The sequence below is a fragment of the Thamnophis sirtalis genome, unplaced genomic scaffold (genome assembly GCF_051295495.1).
Source record: "Thamnophis sirtalis isolate CommonGarterSnake01/CBP01778 unplaced genomic scaffold, rThaSir2_p1.2 scaffold_8, whole genome shotgun sequence".
Lineage (NCBI taxonomy): Eukaryota > Metazoa > Chordata > Lepidosauria > Squamata > Natricidae > Thamnophis > Thamnophis sirtalis.
In genome coordinates this window covers 45,805,569-45,810,823 of record NW_028261388.1, presented here as the reverse complement: position 1 = coordinate 45,810,823, position 5,255 = coordinate 45,805,569, and positions in this window count along the sequence as shown.

The following is a 5,255-nucleotide window of genomic DNA, read 5'->3' as shown; positions in this document are numbered from 1 at the left end:
AGCAGCGACCGGCTCAGGGAACATCTCACCAAGCCTCAAGAATATCAGAAGACAGCCTGCAGCAGCAGCGCCGACACCTCCCAGGGAACAAGTCACCGAAGGGTCTCTGCGCTGGGGGCGTAGTAAAAGCACTAAGCCGTGGCAGCTGCAGCAGCCAAGGCTTCCCGAGACCCCGCCTCCGGTCTTGCTGTGACCCTTCCACTCATCTCCTGCTCCAAGAAACGCAACGCCTTCGCTGGTCAACTCCTGCCCCAGGCAGACTTGTCTGTAGGGACGAAGAGGCTGGCTGCAAAGCCCCCAGATCGGCTTTGCCCTGCCTGTTAATGCTGGAAGCCGGGGAGTGGGAAAGCTTCAGCTGCTCTCTGCTGGTTATATAGGCCTTTTGCCAACCGGGAGTCTCGGTTGGGGAAAAGCCGCCCCCATCCTATTGATCTCTAGTCTGAATGGAAGCCATGGAGCTTTCAGAGGTGGGAGGTGGGGGGGCACTCGAAAACAGCGGATTCAGCAGCCCCCTCCTCTCCAGAGCTGGTTGTTGCAGCAGGGGCTATTAAAAGAGGTTGCCAAAATTCATCTGGCAAAGGGAAGCCGTCATCATCGATCTTTTCCAGTGTTCAGGTTTCATTGAGGGCTCCCACTCTCCCTCCACCACACCCCCAGTGGGGCTCTGTTCTAAGAAAACATACAGTATGTGGTTTTATTCTTCTGGGTTGTTAAACTTCCCTTCTTTTATCTGCATACACATTTCAGTCTGACAACCTCTATCATAAACCAGATACTTTTGAAAATTTGGTTTTTGATGTTGATGCTTAAAAAGTAATTAATGGGCATGCACAGAGTGCCTTTCCCATAGCAATGAGTGAATAAAGACATACCCCCCCCCCCCGCCCCAGTGTGAGGTAATTTAGAGCAAGCAACTCTTTTTACACCATTGAGTCACAAATGGCACAGGGTCAAATAGTGAATCTTGTCAGATTAGTGACCCTGGTGAATTGTAAGGCAACATATTGCATTACATTTTTAAAGTATAAATTATTACATATATTACAACAATTTGTTACAAAGGTCAGTTTTACTGTTGCAGATCAAAAGCAAGACACACTAAACTGTCATGTAATTGGTAACTGGCTGAGTGTAATGTGAGAAATCGGATTCCCACATTGCCCTAAGACATAGTTGTTTGAACTCTTGCCTGCTGTATAAGACTCACTCCATGGCTGGATTCACACATCAAGTTAAGCCAAAATCCCCAAATTCCACATTCTGGCTTGCATAATGTACAGGGGCAGCAAATACTGTCTTCTGCTGGGGATTATATTCTATTATTTTAAATGGGCATTTAATCCATTACGTTATATGTAGTACAGATAGTCCTCAACTTACAACAGTTTGTTTAGTGACTATTCAAAGTTACAATAGTCCTGAAAAAAAGTGACTTATAACCATTTTTCACATTTATGACCGTTGCAAGATCACGTGATCAGTCACGTGATCAGTCACGTGATCAAAATTCAGACGCTTGGCAACTGACTCTTAGTTATGACGGTTGCAATGCCCACAGTCATGGGATTTCCCTTTTGTGAGCTTCTGACAAGCAAAGTCAATGGGGAAGCCAGGTTCTCTTAACATCCATATCGCTAACTTAACAACTACAATGATTCACTTAACTACTGTGGCAAGAAAGGTCATAAAATGGCTAAAACTCACTTAACAAATGTCTCACTTGACAACAGAAATGTCGGGCTCAATTGTGATCGTAAGTTAAGGGCTACCTGTAATAAATATTTCCACAAGAGCAGCAAAATATACGATATATTTCTTCAGTTTAAATTTATCATTTAACAAAAAGCATACTAGTGGTTAGTTTTTTTCTCTCTCTCTAGTAAAAGCAGAAGCATCTTTCTCAATGTACCAACCAGCTGATGAAAACAAGGGCAAGCATGCAAACAGCAAGAAACTGCAAGAGAGATACCCAGGGTTTGTTGAAATTTTCTGGTAGTTAGAACAGAGTACAGGAGAAATAACTATTTTCTCCAGTATCCAAATTCACTTAGCAAAAAACATGGGTCTGACTCTGCCCATCAACATTCTTTTCTATAAAATTAATACAGCAAAGAAAGAAGTTGACTGACCTGGTCCTTCTGTGTCTAGAGCAGATCTCTGATAACTTTCACTAGTGTCTTGGACTCTTGGCCAAGCCTGAGGGGGGGATTTTTTTGGTGAGGAGGGGAGTGTGATTGCATGTACGTAAGAATGACATGTGCTTAAGAACAGCAATACAGCATTATTGCAGGATAGATTCTATATGAATCTAGATTTCTGTAATACTTGCAGACTGGAAATTTTACACCAAAATCTAACTCTTAAAATGGTATAATTATTCGTATCTAGAATTATCTATTCCTTTCTAAAGCTAAATCATATCATTTGCCTAGTACAAAAATGGCCTACTAACTATTTCATAAGCACATTTGCATGCTTCCACCTATAATTCAACATTCTCCCTCAGGCTAAGATGTCCTGTGGACAGTTTAAGATGCTGTACTTTTAAGTGTTGGGTTTTTTCCCCTAATACCCTGATATAAATGCTTTGTTTAGGAATATATGGTAGACTGAAGTGGATTGAGGAGTTGCCCTGTTCCATGCCAGCAATCTTTTGGTTCCAATTGCCTGTGATATAAACCCTTTACCCTGCTTCCTGATCTCTTCACCCATCTTTTAGTTCTTTTCCTGCCTGCAAAGGAAATCCAATTCTGCAATGGCTTTTTAAAAAAATGGCTTGATTGATTCACTAGTCCAGTGATCAACCCTGAAAGTAAAAACCAGGAAAGTGAGCAGGTCATGTATGCCATAATTGAAAGTGTAACTGAAAGGAACTTGGCAGTCTGCTTAATAGAAAATTCACTCCCAGTGTCTGTTGCTTCCAGCAGGAATTGGCTGAAGAGATTCATAGTTTAAATGAATCTGAAGTAGATTCTGTTCATTTACAGCAAGCCCTCTTTTTCAAACTCTAGTTCTTAGCAGCACATATCCACTGGCTTCATCTTGACTGTACAGTTCTGATGGCAATTGAGAGATCTCAACACATCTGTTGGTTGATAGCTTGAATAGTTGACTGGTTGGTCAATAGTTTCAAGGAGGAATAAAATAATGTTATTTTTTGAGGGAGGCCAGTTCAAACATGTAAAAAATAAATAAACTGTTCAATCAGTCAATGATGTTTGGAACAAGAAAAAAAAGAAAAAAAAATCTTTCCAATGTCTACAGTAACCAGAGCATTGTTCATGCCATTTGGAGGTGGATTTTCCTGTACAGGACAATTTTGGATGGACCTGGAATTTTAACAGAAGAAATCATCAGTCATGGCACTTACATTAAAGCTGTATGGGTAGAAACACATGCATACTGTTCCGCTGATCCAGTGTGCAGTAAAGCAGTAAAGCAGTAAAGCACACTGGCTGAGCAGCCAAATTTGGAAGATCTTGATTTCCTACTGCTCCAAGAGGAGAATGGCAAAATAGCTGTGAGTATCATCTAAATGAATCTGATGTATGTGCCACAAGTTCTCAAGCAGTTCTTTCTTCCCATGTCCAATATATACATGTACGGTTAATTTCATGTATGGATTTGAATGAAAGATAGTACGGGGGACACTGCAAGAGCTCATAAAGCTTAATAAAATTTATACCAGAGGTGTTGAATTCATGCGGGCCAGATCCATCACACACTGGCCACACCCATGCCTGGTTTAGTGAAGGGGGGAAAATTACGATACATCATGTGATGTGATGATATGAGTTTGACACCCCTGAATTATACAGCCAAGAGCAATAAAAATATAAGCAACACTAAATGGGACTGAAGCAACGAACCGAATTGTTCAACATATGAGTATAATTTGCACAGTTCCGATACATTTTCTATCTCAAATTCATATTAACAATCTTTCAAAAAATACTTTGGGGGAAAAAGATTAAATGCTAGCTTGTTCTTTATCGTTCCATGGGTAGATTGAGATAATGAGTAGCTATAGAAAATCAGCAGAACTAATCAAACCATTTGGAGACTGAAATCTTCATCAGCCTCATTGCCATGTCTGAATACCCAGGATGGTGCTTTCAAGATAAAGCAAGAATCCAACCAAGTAATTAAAAGGAAGCTGCTGGCTCTTTGGCACTCGTTGTATGATTAACAATCTGGAAACAAAGTACTACATTTGTACTCTTTTTCCAAAAACAGCTCCTCTCATGATACAGAGAGGATAGATTAGGCAGCCTTAAAAAGAAAAAAAAAGCAAAGAAAAACCTCTGCAACCACATGAGCTCCAATATAAATTTATCTCCCTCATGAATCTACAGTTTTACAGGTAGGTGACAACATAAGAAGTGGCTAAAAGAATTACACCAGGCATGTATAGCCTGATGATTCACAGTATCATGATATTCCCACAAAGTTTTGGTGCGGCCTATAGACACCACCAAAAGTTGTATAATCTGTAATATAATGTAAAATGGAAATACAATATGCAGAGCAATTTGTTCAGGTTTAATTGTAGGAAAATGTGATTTGGATTTCAATATATTTTTTGTCCTAACTTCATCTTTCTTTTTTTAGGGTTTTGGCACCATCTTCGTATTTAAAATGTAGTCCCAACTATCAACGCAAAGGTCAACTGGGAGCACATAAAAAGGGGCTAATCTTTGGCTAAAATTTGGTTTAGACCAAAACCCCAACTCATTTGTTTTTAACAACTTTGTATCCCCCAGATATGCTGGAGAATAACTCTGATATTGCCTGGCCAAGTTAGTATGGAAACACAGAATTATAATTTTATATACGTATAAGAAGAGCAAAAGAGTGATATGGTTGTTATTCTACTGTTCTATGTCAATATCCTCTTTCCCACAGTTTGAAGTACAGAAGAAAAAATGCAAATAAATATTTCTCTCCTTTTTCCTGAGAATATTCTATTCCATGACAGAAATGTCTCCTGAATTTATAAGTCTCCACTACTGCTTAGTAGTACTGCTTAAAGCAGTATTACTCAACCTTAGCAGCTTTAATGTATGTGGACTTCAGCATTTTGGCTGGGAAATTTGGGGAATTGAAGATCATACAGCTTAAAATTGCTGAGATTCAGAAACTGTGGCTTAGAGCATGGCTGTTCAATACAATATATCTCCCAATATTCTTCCTAATGGACTCAAACAGCTATAAAATATCATGTTTCAGATAATCTGCAAGATCACGCAATATTA